Genomic DNA, 18,134 nt, shown 5'->3' on the forward strand with positions numbered 1-18,134 from the left:
GGGAGGACTTTGGGTGGGGGGTTTTTCTGCTCAAAAAAAATTAAGGGATAAAAAGACAAATCAATCAGACTGCATTTAAGGTTTGGGGTTTTTTTGGAAGAACTCCAAGTCAAGTTTTTCAGATTGGCTCTTATAAACAGATGCATACTTCCCTCCCTACTCCCTCTTCCTATGGCTTGGCATTTAAAGCCTTTTGCTTATAAGGATAGTAATGTTTGTTTTTATGGAGGCAGTAGATAGGAATTTAACTACTATTGCTAAGAAATGTCACAGGCGCTATTTTTTGAAATACTGACAGTAATCTCTCAGACATTTCCTTTCACAGAAGTTACCAGGTTTCATTATGATCACCACAATTAGTAAGACATTATTGCTGATCAGTAATAATATACTATGAATCCACAATTACATGCTCAGTGAGAAGTACCACATACAGCTTGAGATGTCTATAAATTCAGGGGTCCACATCGAAACCGGTTATTTATACTCCCATTAGACTCAGTGGAGAGAAAAAACAGTTCAGTTATACAAACCTACTTTAAGTATACCTAACAATGAAAATCTATTTCTCTAAACAAATAACTCAGTAGACATCCAGATGGTTTCCACCCTTTTCACCTAATATCAAATTAATAATTACAAGATTTCTCCATGATAATGAAGATTTTTTAAAGAAAACATAATTCAAGAAGTAGAAGCAATATGTTAAATTCTCTAACAATCTAGTCAAAATACTTGGTCTTTCCAGCACCATGAGATCTTAATTCCAGCCTGTAGACAACATTTAAACCAGTTAGTCCAATATAACATCCTCTGGTGGTGGTGGTGGGGAGAATCTCATTTCATTACCTGAGACACACTGTTCCAAACTAGTAAAACTGCTTTACCTACTAACTGCACTGCAAGCACTCACATCAGCATTTCAGCTTCTAGTGAAAATTAAATCTATGGTAATTTAGCACACAAGTCAAGTCTTTGGCTTAGAATATAATAGATTCAGCCTTACTGTACCACCTTCCTGGTCATAAAATATTGGGATCTTAATTCAACTTTTTTCTGTTAGCTTTCTCTTCCCCATATAAATTCCAACTAGCATACAGGTTTTATTATCTCTTTCAAGATCATGGACTTTCTGCTACAATACAGACAAGTACTACAAACAAACATGCATTAAAAGCCAGAACAAGCCTTTGCACGTATGTTTTCCTTACAAGTTGTACTCACATCTCAAAATGGATTTTAAGAAAAGGTCACAATGTGCATCCTAATACCAACAGTTTAAAATAACCTTCACATAATAATAAACAACCTCCACTGAAATTGTCTGTAGAATCTAGAAATTAAGATCAAAAGTGTTCCCACACTCTTAGTCCAGCAAGACACAGAACACTTATTAGTAAGACAAAGTTTAACCAACAGCAATTTAACAGTTGATCAATCACACATTCAAAAGACGAAGTTAAGACATGCATCTCAAAATGCTAGTGCTGCCTTTCAGGGTCCCAGTTCATCTATAGAAGGAGCCAAGACTATCACCTTCTTCCACGAATACCGAAATCCCATAAATATTCACATTCACAAAACTCCTGTTTTGCCATTACTCATGAACAGTTCTCCCACCTAAGAGATTCTTAAACTACTGTTAGCCCTGATCTGCAAATAAATGGTCAATTTAAGAAAAACAGCAGAAAAGCGTGAAAGAGTGCCTTCTATTTCAGCAAAAGCTTCAAATGAAAGGATAATTACAAGCAACATCTGCTGAATTAAGTCAGAAATATCTCAAGCCATCAGTAAAGCAGATTTTGTCAGCTAGAGACAGGTAAAAACTACAGAAATGTTGCATATTGTACTGCTATTGAGCACCTATTAATTTTATTTAAAATAAGCTGCCAGCTGAGAAATGGACAAAAAGACAAAGATGTCCATTATTCAAAGAAATTGAGCTCTTGGCTTTCTTGTTACTGTTGTTCAAATCCAGGAAGAAAGTTCAATATTAACATCATGCTGAACTACAGAGGTAAGTACAGAGAATACAGATCCCTAAAGCTGTCCTCACATTAGTTATGTTACTGGTATAGAAATTACCTCCCTCACTCCTGCCATGATCTTAAGCAAAACAGGATCCCATTTATCATCCATGGGATCACGCTTCCATCTCTTTCAGATGGCTAAATGTATCCCACAGCCACGCAGCAGGTCATGTTCTTCCAGAGGGAGATCAGGCTGCCCATGAGTCAGTACCAGAGTACAGGCAGGGCTGCTGAGAACAGTGGCAATTCAGCAGCTCCGCTGATGCCAACAGTCCTCACAAGCACACCAGTCTGACTGAATGACCTCGGCCAGGCTGGAACTGTGAAATGCATGTGAAAACCATGTGGCTGCAGTAGCCTCGTGAGTCATACACTAGCTGTCATCTTCCCAACTTTAAACCACTTGGCAAAGGAACAAAAAAAGTCAAACAGGAAACAACCAGGAAAACTGTCTTCATTCTCACTGGGCCTCATGTTCATCAGAGCAGTCAATGAAGCTTCAAGCTCAGCACGGACGGAAATATCACCCAACAACCCTGAAATCCTGCACCCACCAGCAGCCTTTCCATGTCTGCAGCACAGCACACTGCTACCAGTCACTCCTCAAAACCAGACACAGCACAGAGCAAGCGGCAGATCAAAGTAACCAAGTCATCACTCACAGGAGTTTCCTCTGAATAACACATTCAGATTCTACCATTGCCGTATTGTGCATTGCCTGCCGATGGATGACCACAGTGGCAAGCAACAAATTTCACTCCTGGTATGAATGAGTTTGACATAGAAACAGTAGGAGCTGTACAGCCTGGGCAAGTAGGAAATCATGCTGCTGCTGCTGCCCAGGCTGGTAGATGAAATGATGCGCCTTGTTCTCTGTACCAAGATGGCAACACATCACCTTACTTCCACAAAAGACAGCTGCTTCTGGGATGGCAACTGAGCTTGGAAGCAGAAGACAGGGTGAAGAGGAAAGCAGTCTAAAAATGCCTGCAATGTAACAGCTGGTACCTAGCAGCAGGGCAGGCATGGTAGGGACTTGCTGCAGAGGATACTGGGTATTATGCTGCCAGATTCACACAACCATAAAAGTCACAACTGTGTTATCTTCACCAGTGACTAGTCACAAGGTCCACTGATTTGAGCAGCACCTTGAATAAACTCAATTATTCTGGCACGTGACTGTAGCGTAACTACTCCATTCATAGATCACCATTCTTAACAGTGCCCTCTATCTTCCCTTTCTAAGTCCAGAAACCATAAAAAAAAAAGTCTATTCCTTACAGAATGTGCAGTTGTCCCTTATACAATAGGCAGCTTATAGGACATTGATAATATGGATACTACCATTTAGCATGTCATTAAAATGATGTGGGAGACACCACCATCTTCCTTCATGGAGAATCAATTATATATTCCTCAATTATCCTACAGTTCCTCTATGTACATTAAACTTCACCTTATTTACTACATTCACAGGAATGGAACTTAGGAGCAGGGGATGCAAATGGCGAATCTATGACATAGGTACGGAACTGAGATAGAAAGCCAGCTTATTCCACTCTAGGAAAATCGGATCTCTTAAGAAGTTGGCATAATCCCTTCTTGCTGGCAAGTTCCACAAGAGTGGATCTTGACCACAACCCCTGGGGGACCAAGCATCATCTTATGTCCCTTTGAGATTACCAAAGCCACATGTTTCACTTGGCCAGAAAACATTACTGCACGTGGCAGAACTTAGAAAGTGCACTCAAACCGCACCATTGTTCCAGCAGTTTTAGCAATCTTCACCCCTGGTTAACTTGATGGCAACTAGTGTCTTGCAAACATGCATTCTCAAAGCATTAACAAACCAAAGGTAGTCTACATCAGAGTGGGTAGAGTCTCCCTACGTGCATTTTCTAGCACTTGCTGCATGCAAATACCTCACATTACTTCTTAAAGGACAGATTTCATTTCAAAGGCTGATTGTCCATCAGGTGCCACTTATCTATATTACAGTGCCATCTTTCTACTCTGCTTATGGTTTGTTATGTATCTTCCCAGCTCAAACTTCACCTCCTGAGATTATCTACGCAGCATCTTACCTGCAGCTTTCTGGAGCTGCACACATCGTACCAAACAAATGGCTACCACTATTAAAGGCAGTGGTCTCCTCCAGTAGTATTATTTTCTGGAAAAGGAAAGGGTTCTCAGATAAGAACTACAGAACTCCTCATCTCTCTACAAGAGCTTTCTTTTGACATTTGTAGCAGCCTAGCTTACCACTGTAGATAGAGATGATGAAAGCATTTATATAAAGCCTTCCCTTCTAGATACAAGCATTTTATCACACAGTTTTCCCAGCATCGAGACTTGAGAAGTTGGATTCCGACTCAGAAAGAGCAGCATCGCAGAACTCCTATAAATTAGGAGAAGAAAAAGCCAAGTAGCTATTACAAATGTTTCTCTGGCCAATTTAGCCTCATGACAGTAAAATTATGCAAGTGTCTACAGGCATTTGAATTACATGCCTCAAAAAGTACTGTTAGAAGCCACAAACCACCTTTCCTCGAATTTCACACCACGCATATTTAAGAGTTATGCCAAACTGATTTTTTTCCAGTGGTTAGGCAAAGTTGATAAACTCACAAATATTACCCAAAAAGATCAATCATCTATGCAATAACATGTTCTTCAGTTATTTACACTCAACATTTTACATAAATAAGGCTTCTTCAATGACATTTATCAAGCTGCAAAAGTAGTAACATAAGAATTTGCAAGGGCAGCCTAGTTTAGTCACTCAATCTTTCCTTTTAAGGAGAGCTGAAGTATTTGAACAAGTTCAGAGTTCTTAAGTTTTATATTCTTATCATTCCCTCACTGTCTATGAGAAAAATACTCTATAAAGAAAGAGGCCACATCTGCAAAAATCAGGTTCTCCTTTTCCACCTCTCTCTATTGTGAAATACGACCACTGGAAGTTGACCTCCAGCACTGTTTATACAGGGATTATATAGAAACATTTCTATAAAGTACACAGTGTCTGACTATACAAACAGACAGAACTTTCTTAGCCTTTCCAAGTCTTGAGTTTGAGTGATACCAACACTATTAAGTGACAACAGTTTCCAGTACGCTCATATTCACGTTGCCTGTTGGGAATTCCTTGTCACAAGAAGGGTCTGCAGTCCATGCATCATGTCTGACAGCTACTGTGGGTTTTCTTTTTCCGTGCTCAGTCCTCATTTTCTTTCCTGTACTTAGTCGTCCTGTGTTCAACCTTAACTCACGGCTGAGTCCTGTCTTACTCAGCCAACTTGCATTTTAGAAGCGTCTCAAGATTAAACATCACAGTCATGCTGGCTGGAAATAGACTTACCAGTGTTACAAGATGAAACCTCCTTAACCCTGAATCTATAGCAGAAAGAATAGGATGAAATTCAGTATACCCAGGACTCTAAACCCCAAAGCTGAAAAGCAACCACAACTACAGAAATTTTTATTCCCATGACTCACAATATTTTAAAAACGTATTGACTTTGTGAACTACACCAGGCCTTCCTTATTACTTATGTAACTTCTCTCTCCCTCAAATCTTACAAAAAAAGTACTAAAGATGAAGGTGACAAAATAACTTCACGTCTGGAATGAAATGCTTTTCATAGCCTCTAACGTGAACCTCTAAACTGCAACGGACTGCTGTAACAAAGCCAAGATAACCGAGGCTATCTTGGATTGTCCTACAACCACACCCAGGAATGCAACACATGCCAAAACTCAACAGTTGGTCACTGACGTAGGCGCAGGAGGAATCACAATGCGCACTGAATCAGTTTCTCACCGCTGGAATAATACATTTAGGCTATAAATACCTAGTTCTGTAGATATGGGAGGAGATTAGAGCCGTATATAGGAGACCCAAATACTAATTCTACACTGAGTAAAGTTTCAGCAATATAAAATGAAGGAAGAAGAGGAGATTCAGGAAGTGGGCTACTTTAAGGCATACGGCCTGCACACTCTGAACTCTCATGAAAACAGAGCAACCGAGAGAGAAGGCTGTGGAAGAAATCAGGGGTTTGCGCTACAGACAAATTCCCCCATATATTACATACTGATGCATACAATCCTGTTACTGAATTCATCTTTTCTAGATAAAACAAGTAAATTTTGTGTGAAAAAAACACATTAATTGGTAGCAGACTACCCTGTGACACAAGACATGAGGATGAAGACAAAACACAAGTCTGTTTGACATACTGCTAGGCAAGGCTAAGGAGCATCAGCAGCCGAGTTTTGTACTGCAAACTGAACTCTGCAGCAAGAGGCATTTCCATGTTTTCTGTCTCAGAGAGGGGCTGTAAGACTTGCAGTTGCTCTGCCTCATTCCTATCCTGCTTCTGCAGTGAAAAGTCGTAATATAGGTTACTAACGTGACAATGCACTCAGACTGAATACGTGTTTTATTAAAATGAACTTCTATAATTCCTGATCTAGTGGTAACTTCCAGAATAATTGAGTTAATCTTTAAAAGTTTCAGTATTTCAAACAGCACGAGTTAAAACTTGGACACCAGTGCTGAGCAGATAAGCCAATTCCATCCTTCCTTATTATCTAATAAGGCAAAAGACCCAAAAAGATTTGAATGGCCAGGTAAACTAACTTCCCAGAACATACCTAAAATCTGCCCATGCTTAAGATCATATACACAGATGAACATACATATAATCTGCTCCAGTTTTTGCAGTTTAACTTGTTTTTACTCCAGTTTCTTTTTGTTTAAGGGGGGGGGGGAAGTTGTTCTACTAAGAATATTTTTACTTTTAAAAATATTCTCTGAGTTAAGTGACTTTTCTACTAAGAAGGATTTTTGTAAATTTTGTTACTATTAAGGCCCTCTTCTGGAAGCCAACCTGAACTTCTGAAACAATTAAAATCTGAATAGATTAAAAAAAAAAAACAAACTTACATTTCACAAGAGTCAGAACATCTAAAGCAAGCTTGTGAATTTTTTTCCTAAAGGGGTAGAGGGGTGGGGATTGTGCAGGACAGGATATTTGACATACTGATTTCCCTGATGCTGGAAAGAAGGTCAGAAAGCATTCCTAAAATATTGGATAGTCTTGAGGTTCACAGTAGGAGGCTGTATTTCCTGCTGGATAATAATACTACGTTACACACAAAAACAGTTATGTTGGTAAAATTAAAATAGCTACAACATGTGAAGCTGTCAGCAGAGCTCCCCTTCTCTCTGAAGGGAGACTCCAGAAGGGACTAAGGGAATTGCAAGACACCAGCAAGAAAGATGACCGAACACCTCTGTAAAACCTAAGCATCCCAGGTTGATGCACATTATGTAAAGTTAATACATCCTCACCCTGGTGCAAAATCAGAACCGAGTCCTCTGGCTCTAATTCTCCTTCATACAATTATTTTGGGAATGGGGAAGAAAAGAAGTAATGTGCTTTTTGAAGATATAGTTAGCCACAGATTATGGGAGCAGTCAGTGAGTGTCAGTATTACTGACTATGCATTATGTCCTAGGTCTGAGGAGGAAAAAATTAGGGAAATAAGGACTAAAACATGAGTAAAATGAAATTACTTCATCGTTAGCACAGCTATTGCTAAGTGGCACCTTATCTAGCTTTTAAGGTGGCTAATATTGACAGACATCACAGAAGAAATAGATTTTAAGTAGAAAACTGAATATTAATAGCATTATGGATCAGCATATTGAGTATGATGTTTAAAAGCAAATCCAGGTAAGGCTCAAGTCTTCAAACCAGAGAAACGTTCAAATTTATCTACTAAGTACAATGTAAAAACCCCTAGTGTTTATTTAATACATTTCAAAGGTTCAAACTGTTTCAACATATCAGTAACTAGTAACCAATTTTCTGAATCTACTGTAAGTGGCTAAAGATTTCCGCTATAAATAATATTTATAATTGTACTCAAAGATCTCACTAAATTTAAAGGTTTTGGTAGAGATGAGTTCAGAGAACTTGAAAAGCACTTCTACACAATGTTCTCAGCTACATTAGGATGCACATTTAAAAAAGGAATAAACTCAACATCTCTCAAATTTTAAAAAACTCGCAAAATCTTAAGGTAAGAAGATGTGGTATTCAGTTTTTAAGAAACAAAGGGGAAGTTCACAAGCTTAGTTCAGGGAATAAACACATTACTCAACTGGTCAAAGAAAGCAGAACTAACCAAGGGTACATTGTCATACCTAATTCAGTCAGAAGTGCTAACAAATACCTCCTTTAATAATTTGAATCCAGTCCATCCAGGATTTGAAAAGAAAAGCCTCCTATGAAACACTCACTTTTACCTATAGAATTAAGTTGTTGGTTTCCATAGTACTTAACTTACCATTTGAAAAAAACGTCTGCTGTTCTAAGAAGTCCACTGATTACGACCCACACAGACTTGGCCAGTTACACTACACACAAATAAATCCAGATGATATAATTCTCCAAAATTCAGAGCATGAAAAGGTAAACCTCTGCAAGACAGAGAGCGTAAGGTGAGAATGCGGCTGTGACACAGGCTTCGTTGGACAGACTGCCCCGAGACACTCCCTGCAAATTCTCTTCACCGCCCACATCCCCTCGCGTTAGGTACACAGACGTGACACGCAACAGGAAGGGCCTGGACAGCCTTCGTTCTGGGTCAGGTACACTGATACGCTTCTGGGAAATCTAAACAAACTGGACATGGCCTTGGGTCAAAATAAAGGCTACGCCCGAGGTACCTAACTTGCATCTGTAAGACACTGCGGTGCACACAAACCAAAGCCATCTTCAGCTGTCTGGTTTTGCACAGGTTTTGGTAGCACCTACACCAGTTCTCAGACACCCAACTCCCAGGCAAACATTTTGTAAGAGACTACTACAATCATAATACATTAGGACATCTCTATTAGAAGCAGTAGCTATATCCTGCTATAGAAACTAGCACAGCTTACCGTGACTGCCATTTATTACACTCCATCAGATGCAGCACTGACACTGTCTACATAAAGTTAAAAATAAAATCTACTGAACTCTTTTTTGTTCTGCAGTTAACGTGCTCATAAACTCCATCCTTCCATGACAGAGAACGTAAACCAGTGGTTTTTAGCAGGCAATAACAGTCCTGTTGGATACTACAACATAAGTGAGATCTTCAATGACACCATAGCTTTTCTGCGAAGCCTGAGCAGTTGCATCAGTGGGACAGGCCACCGCAGGTTCCTTGCTCTCCACAGGAGATGCCTCATTTTCCTCTGCATCTTTAAGGCATGTGCAAAGCTTACCCTGCTCCAGCTGTGCTCACTGATAACCTAAGAAAACTTGCCAAAACAACTGGCAAGGAACAGGGTAATGTCCAGAGCGAAACATTTTAAATAGTCTCTCGTGTATGTAAACCGTGTAGCATATTTAGTTCTATAAATTGAATCGAGTGTTATTCCTGAATCCTGCTTTCACCTGTGGTGTCCAAGCTTGTCGTATGCCTGATATAGCTACTTTACTCTTCAGCACACACCTAAAAGTAACTGTGCAGAAGAAAGGATCTCTAGGCGTACTAATAAGACAGTTACAAGCCTAGACAGCAGGAAGTTTCAGCCTATTTCAAAGGAGCGTAACACTTAATGGAAGCATAGAGGCCTCCAATTACGCAGTTAAATCCCAATATACAATTTTACAAGATTACAGCTGGAAAAATTCACCTGTCCTGTGACGGAAAGAAGCCAAAAGGCAAAAGAGATATTGAGACAGTCATGAAGACATTCTCAGAATTTCTCAATTCAGCCTTGAATTACAACAGTCACTGGTGGTTTTTGTGCTCCCTCAAAATATTCAGTCAACATGGTTTACCTAGACAATAAAGACTGGAGCAAATATCTGGACTAAGTATCTCTGGAAAAGGGGTCTGCAAACACTTACAAATACTTTTTTTTTTTTAATGTCAGAAAACAAACCACCAATTTTTGGTTGTAACTACCAGGGTCATTTGATATTGGTATACACCAGCCTGTGCATTTTTGTCCAGTTTTCTTAAACAAACCTACTTATTCCATCATGCCAGGTACAAGCTAAGGCTTGTACACTGAATTAAAAGCACAGGAGTAGAACCCTGCATAACTGTATGAACCCTGAACAAGCTGTTACTGGGTTTAGAGAGATCAAGTAATAAGATGCACATGTCCCAGAAGAGTAGGGACTAATTATCCATCTGAAAATTAGAGAGCACCCAGCTGCAGAGAACCGGCTTCACCAAAGAGAGTGGAAGAGAGAGGATTTCCAGACAGCAGCTCTGTTACTGTAGGAAGTAACATACTGCTGCCATGCACTAAGATGCACCACCCTTACTGAAACACGCTGTTGCATGACAAAAAGTTCACTATAACATACGTACCTCTCTTTCTAGATATTTTCTGTAAAATATCCCATCCCTTTTCCATTGCATGTGCAATTATCTGATAAGAGCACTTCTCTGGATTACTACTTCTCACATTAAGGCGTTAAACAGCCCCAAATCAGCAGAACAGTATAGCTATAACTGGAGAAATGAGTTTGCCTTGTAACTGTATCAAATGCAATCTTTTGTAAGAAGCTTTAAAATAAGATTGAGCTATTGAATTTAAGATAAAGATTCAGAGTCCAATCTTAACATTGAACAATGAATTTTTGCCAACATATGCTTTTTTTTTTTTAAACTAGGGAAAGGATTTTACAGGTTCCAACTTCTGACTACCTAACCACGGAAAAGGAACATCATCATGAATTTGTACCCACACACAAAAAAACTGGGGAAGTGCTTTCAAATAGCATTACATGAGGTGATAAATTACATCTGGAATTTCAGGCCCTTGAGAGAGTTCTCAATATTGAAAAAACAGCACAGAAAAAACACACAAGCTATACAATAACAAGATACCATTTATTACATAGGAGCGCATCAGCAATTCGGGGGTTGTTTTGTTTTTACATATCCAAAGCCATTAAGATCATTATGCACCATCTACTGTATACTCCACATCTAGTTTATTTGACCAGTTCACTTTACTGGCTGGTACAAAAGGCTTTGTCACATCTGCACCCTTTCCTGCAAGGAGGAGGCACACCTTTATCTAAACCGAGCTAAGCAGGATGAATAGGATTAAAAAGGAAACATTACTCAGCCTTACTGGTATTTTGTCCCTCAGTATCTCTTAAATAGTGATCTAAAGTTTATCATGGCATCTGCTTAACCCTATCAAAAGTCTGGTAATTCACCTTGAAAAAAAGTTTGACAAGCTACTGTGAAAATCCAACAAAAGTCTAAAATACTTTTTGCTATGGTAGGAAAGAGTATAATAAGCAAAACAAGCCCCTCCTTCAATTTGTATAAGGGTTGTGGAGATGGGGGGAAGGGGAGAGAATAACACACCACTTTGATATCAGTACTTTAACTTTCTGGCAGTTGCATTGAAAAAGTACATACACATGCACCAAGTCAATCTGTAAACTGAAGAACACAGGTTGTTCTAAATATTATTGGGGAATAAAACAATTTGTAGGACTCCTGAGGGAAAAATGCTTCCTGAGGATTCACAAAATCATCACTCCCATTTGGAAAGTGGAAGGGAACCTGATCAACCTGAAAAGATGCAGTTTTAATTCCAAACTAAAGTATACTGTAAATTTTACATAGACTGCAATTATGGTTGCAGGAAGTGGCAGGGATTATTGAATTTGAGATTCCAAGAGCAATTCTTACAGTTACAGAATTTAAGTCAAGTTTTAGGCAAAACCGTCCAACCACTTCCCAAAAGCTGGGGCAGCAGAGGCAGTGACTCCAAGACGACATATTTAGAGCACACAGAATCCACATACCACTACTTATTCTATAATTAAACACCAAAACAAGATGCTATTATGAACACAATGTCTCTGACAACATACCACATTCAGATGGATACTGAAATATCTTTATAGATAACTGAACTTGATCTAATCTGGAGTTGGTATTTCCTGGCAAATGATGACTAACTCCTCTAAGCCATCATTAAGTACCAGGAAATACCCACCCCCAACATCAATTACTAGTTAAACATATACCAAAGTGTTACGTTTTGAACACATTCTCATAGCAAAATATCCTATAGGCAAATGTGGGGGGGGGGGGGGGGGGACACGACACGACACAGACAACCTTCCACCAGACTTGAGGTAACCAAAGTACAAAATCAAGTCCTAATATTAATGGCAAAAAGTAAGTTAGGGCCACATTTCCAGCTTGCTTAACTTTTAAAGTTTTGCTGCAGAATACTGCTGGGCTCTTACACAGTCTTACCTCACTCCCTTCATCCACACACAAAAATGCTTCCTGAATTAAATCAATCCAAATCACTACTATGCTTGGGACTATGGGTTAAAGAAGAGCTTGGACTAGTACTGTATGTACTTTGCACAGCGAGGACAAAGGTCTTCAGAGACCCCAGCGCCGCTCCGCTGTGCCCTTCCGTCACAGCTTCCCAGGTGGACTGCCCTGCTGCCCCTACCGATTTCAATCCTCAGCAACCCAAGCAAAGAAGAGACAGACGAAAGTGCCTCTCTACAAACTCCGGCCTCAAGGAGAATTCATGCCTTTTCATCTCTATTTTCCGTTCCATTAAAAACAGCAGAGGAAAGAAAGCACTTCTCAGCTTAAAAAAAGAAACAACCCATGGTATCAATCCAGTAAGTGAAAGGCAACATCACATTTATATTCAGGAAGGCTCAGGAGTGGACAATTGTCCTCTTCATTTCTGTACAAACCAAAATTAAAGACTCTCAGTAGGAAAGTCACAGCTATAATCCCCCATCTCCCTGAACTAACAAAAAGTTTTCATCACAGTAGTCAACACACCACTGTGTTATGAATATTAAATCTAATCCAAATAGCCTACCCACCCTGCCTCCCATGGTTTCCTCTCCTATCGTTTTCCCTTTTTTTTTCCCCTCCCTTTAAAGGGAAAAGATTTGCTTTACAGCTGCCACGAGTGCACCAAAATTATGTCTAGTTTACTTAGAATTACAAAATAACGATAATCCCCGATGAAATTTCTAGGTGCTATTAATTACTGTATCATTTTTCTATTAGAATTCTACATATTTAGCTTAAGTTGGCATGTGGCTTTCTGCAAGTCTTAATTAAATCCTAAATTCCTAGCAAGTATCAATATTTAAGACTTCTACCTTGAAGCAAGTCTACAGCTTTCTACTAACAATGATTTCGTTTCAAAGGACATTCTGGTCAGTCAGAGTCTACTGCCTGAATAGAGTAGGTTTTTGTTCGGGTTTTTTTTGAAAACATGAAAAATCAAACCTCCTATGAAAATTGATATTCATTCCCAACCCTCCTCCCAAAAGAGCTAACCACTTATCAAACCATTGCATTAGATCTTCTGGCAGCTTTTTTAGTTGTAATCAGAGATCAGGTTTACATTCAGATCTTGGGGAAAAAAACAACAACCACACAGCATGACACACACACACACCCCTTCATAATTTCATTTTAATTTACAAGACAGCTCCTTTGCACTCATCTGAAAGCGTGTTATATGTCGTCAGTAAAATGGGATCCAGCTTTTTCGGAAAACACTTTCAGGACAGATTTTCTAGACCAGCACCCCCATAAGCAGAGTGCTACACCTGGAAAAACACATTAAACTGCTGGTTCAGAATTTAGTGTGCAAGCCAGTGAGCAAATAAGCCCAATCTTCATTAGCTGGCATGATACCTCCTGCATTCCTTGTGTCAAGTAGTTCTTGAAATGTTACATCCATGCCACTTAAATTAAACTAGTGACACTCCTTCAAATTGGGAAACGTATGTAGTGAGCAGCAGTAACCCAAGTAATCCAGCAGCAGTTCTCACCTAACACCAGCTCACAGCCCCCTAAGGACAGAAGGGAGGTGCTCCACGGAAGTCCATAACAAGACTTCCAGCAGAAAACACAGCTTTAAAAGGAAATAAAAAAATCCCCACCAACCCAGCCCTCTAATTCTACTATGAAGTTGTTTACTAGTCAGTATATATAGATGTGAAGGATGTAAATTAAGAGTCATGATTTGGGGGGGCAGGGAAGGGGAGGAAAAAAAGGAAACAAACAAACAAAAACCACCAAAAAAAATCCCCCTCAATGTTTATCTTGCTACGTTTAAAACAGCTGTGTCACATGGAGCACAACAACCTGCTAAACTATATCTACAAAGCAAGGGTAGGGTTTTAAACTGATTAGTACAAAGGTCTTCAAGAAATTGAGCTTTCATAAATTACAGTTTTGCACACACTCCAGTTTACAACACGGACTTTGTAAAGATTTGAGGCTTTTGTAGCGACGTGTTTCTGAGTACACAACAATATGAGGAAGTGTTGTAGCTGATACCCCTCTTCTCTGCAGACAATCACATATCAAAGGTGCATCATTGTTTAAAATGGCTCCAGTTCTTAAGGATGAAGATCTATTCCTTGTCCTGCCTTGACCTCAAGGGAGGGACACACTGTCCTCCAAAACATCCTGTCAGGAAAGCAGTAACAGGCGTGCAAATTTGGAGATTAGGATAATAAATATAGTTTTGCTAGTTACTTATTTTGGCTTCCAAAAAAAATTATTGTCTAAGAACATCGAGGCTTTTCTAACCAAGTCTTGTCCACTTCAGAAATCCTGGTGAACATGTCCACTTCTGCAGCTGCAGGGAACTAGGAACAATATATTTGTTAAGCTCTGTATGTGGCGGTCTTGTGTGAAGGCTTTCATTTGTTACATCCATTCTGTTTTAGTTACATGTTTCCTGAAATTGGTTTAGCAGAACAAAATATTTATTTCCTATTTCTTCCAATATAGAGATTTGGAATTTATCAGAATATAGTCCAGGTCTGTTCACTAAGGAAACTGTAATCTTCCGTTTAGGAAAGCTGGGATGTTTTCTGCTTTTATGGCTTTTTCTGTGTTTTCTTTTTTAGGACTACATCCCCAAACCTGTGAGGAGATGGTCATGACATAAGGAACAAGGTCAACGCGTATTTTGATCAGGCTCATTTTCCCTGTTTCTTAGTACTGGCACCAAGTCCTTATAGAACAAGCTGTTTAGGTCAATAATAAACTGCAGGGCTCCTAAATGAACTGGTAATATTTTACCAATTTCCCTCCTAAGTAAAATTACTGCTTTACTGGTCAAAAAGTGTTATCTTCTCAAGTACGCAATAAACAAAAAAACTGGCCCAGACTACTTGAATTACTACTTCAAATGTGGTTTTAATGTGTTTTTATTATTAGACCTTTATATTTAGTTACCATTTCTCCCGAAGATGGAGCACTGATCTCTGCATTTTTCTTGAAGTTTATGCAAATGGAGAGCATTAAACAACAGTATTTCAATCTTTTTTTAGTAAAATGTCTACTGAAAACTACAGAAGAGCTTCATTCGGTGAGATTTGGTTTAGTGCTATAAACCCTTAAAAATGTTTACTGGAGTGAGATAGTTGGATGAGCTTGCTCTCATATTTAGTTCAATTACCAAGTGTCAGCAATCAGTTTGTATTTCTAGATATTTGCATTTGAAACTGAGATGGGGAAGAAAAAAAGCTGGCAGATGAGATCTCAAACAGTTAATATATTTTCCAGTTCAAGCTCTTAATACATTAGATAAAACACATTACCTCAGTTTTTAGCATCAAACAACAGCTAAGAATTTTTGAGGGACAGAACGTCATTTTATCACATAGCAAAGAGAATTGTGCAAGTGACACAGCGAAACACAGAGCCAAGTCACAGAATCAAAATTTGACCTTGCGTATATTAAATCCTAGTTCAAACAGTGAAGCACGCTTACATACTGTACTTTTTACACAATGACAAAGCAAATCACATAATCCAGACTGAATAAACCAGATGCCAAGATTTACAGATTCCGGTTACATTCCTTATAATATATACACACACCCTTTCCTATAAAGCAAAGCAAGATTGAGATCTCTGTTTTTCAGGAACTAAAAGTATTGTGAAATTCACAAATGCTACTTTAAATAGCAATAAAATATGTTAGTAGATAGAAAAAATTCATAAACATAAATTTTTAGAAAGCGCAGCTATATTATGAGCTGCTACTTGGGCTTTGTACAAACTTGCAGCAAAAAAAAATTCACTTCTAAGAGTTGTTACAAAACTGTTTTGCTTTCACTGTATTCTTAGGGTTCAGTTTAAATTGCACTGAGCAAGATCTAAGTGCAAAAGTTAGCTCTTGAGGTCCAATTTCAGATTGAGCAAAGTTTATCAAAAAACCTTGGCTGAAGTTTTATAACCTACTGGACTCCTTACCTGCTTGTAATGCTATGGTTCACATATTACACTGTGCCATAATTACCCCTATTTTAAATGAGAAACAACCTCTGTTGAAACACTTAACTGTATTGCCACTTCAGAATCTTCAGCAAACTACATAGCAGTCACTCTACTGCACATATCAGGGAGCTGACTGACTACCATCCCTTTAAAAAAAAAAAAATCAACCCCATTTAATTCCTGCTTGGATCTAGACATCTGGAATCAAGTATATACATGAGGAAGTACCATACACCTGCAACTGTATAAATATTTTCCTTATCAATTCCCTGCCAAGAGCATCTCAAAATTCTAAGATCAATTTCATAGACAAGAAATAAAACTCAGGTCACACAGGCAGACAGGCTTCTAGAATTTGGGTACCCACATTTGGGGTGAGAGAGGTATTCCAGGGCCAACATACAGTCTCATCTTGGATCAAATTTTCCAGATTTTGTTTCCTATGAACTTCTCGGGTGGAGCTGCTGTCTCCTTAAATTGGCATAATGATTATCACTGGTTTTATCATAAGAATTTCTGGCATCCACTTCAAACAACAATCCAGCAGACAACACACATTCCAGCTTGCATTATTAGGATTAAAACAGGAACCTCTTTCCATTGACATATTCCTTCCAACAAGGATTATCTAAGCAATTGCCAAACGGATTGCAATTGATTGCAGTATGATGATGCATAGGCACTGAGGTATATTTGTCAACAGAAAATGCTGCAGCAAATTCAAGTCTTCAGAAGTTTGATTTATAAATAAGTTTGAGAGTTCCCCTTTAACAGTGGTTATAAAACAGTAACTTGGAATCCATAGAGCATATGGAACAATATTTCTAGATTCAGTACACCAGGAGAGATTATTTTTTTGTTAAACCTCCAGCCAACCAACCTGCCTTCTCATACAAACTCGTGATACTTGTGCAGCTTCATTATCTAAATTAATTCATGTGGACATTATCACTGATGCACTAATAAAATCCACTCAGCTGTGCCAAACCTACCAAGCCAACATAAATAAAAAGATAACCACAGAAGCCCGTGAAGGTGGTGTGTGTATCATAAACATATGCGTCAAGTATTAGTGGCACCAAGTTAAAATTTTTCTTTGCATGATCACATTAATCAAGCTATATTTTTTTTATTTTGGCTTAACTATGTTGATGAGTATCACCATTCCAGAGACCACCTATAATTTAGAAGCTTGTGATGGCTTTTTCAGTCGTACATCACCATACATGAAAGAACAAAGCCATGGAAGGACGTCACAGTCTCAGACCACGATAAAGATGTACTACAACAGACCAGCACAAAACCCTAAAATAACAGAAATTGATACATTGGGCTTTTTAGCAGAAAAGAGCATCATTTGCAGCATATAGCTATTCCAAGTTTTTCTCTTGAAGCTTGTGAACTATTACCTGCTTCTAAGACTGGATGCATCACTGATGCTACAAAACTGTTGCTTTTCACTCCTTCAAGCAAGTGTAGTCACATTAGATTTTTGCTTTATAAGGTTTATGAAAACCTTCCAGAGTTCACACAACCCCTACTTACTGTGCAAGTTTGGGCATGACAATCAATCCAGGTCATCTTCTTCAAGTCCTTCTTTTGTACTCCAATTTCTTCTATCAAATGCTTTATATGGCTATATACAAGATGTTTAACATACACCCCCAACAGTTCTATTAAAGCTATTTTGGTTACCCATAAACACAGACAACTTAAGAAGTCTGTTTCTAGCACTCCTCTTAGCCTTCATACTCAAAGCCTTTG

This window comes from Pygoscelis adeliae, unplaced genomic scaffold (genome assembly GCF_000699105.1).
Source record: "Pygoscelis adeliae isolate BGI_AS28 unplaced genomic scaffold, ASM69910v1 Scaffold22, whole genome shotgun sequence".
Lineage (NCBI taxonomy): Eukaryota > Metazoa > Chordata > Aves > Sphenisciformes > Spheniscidae > Pygoscelis > Pygoscelis adeliae.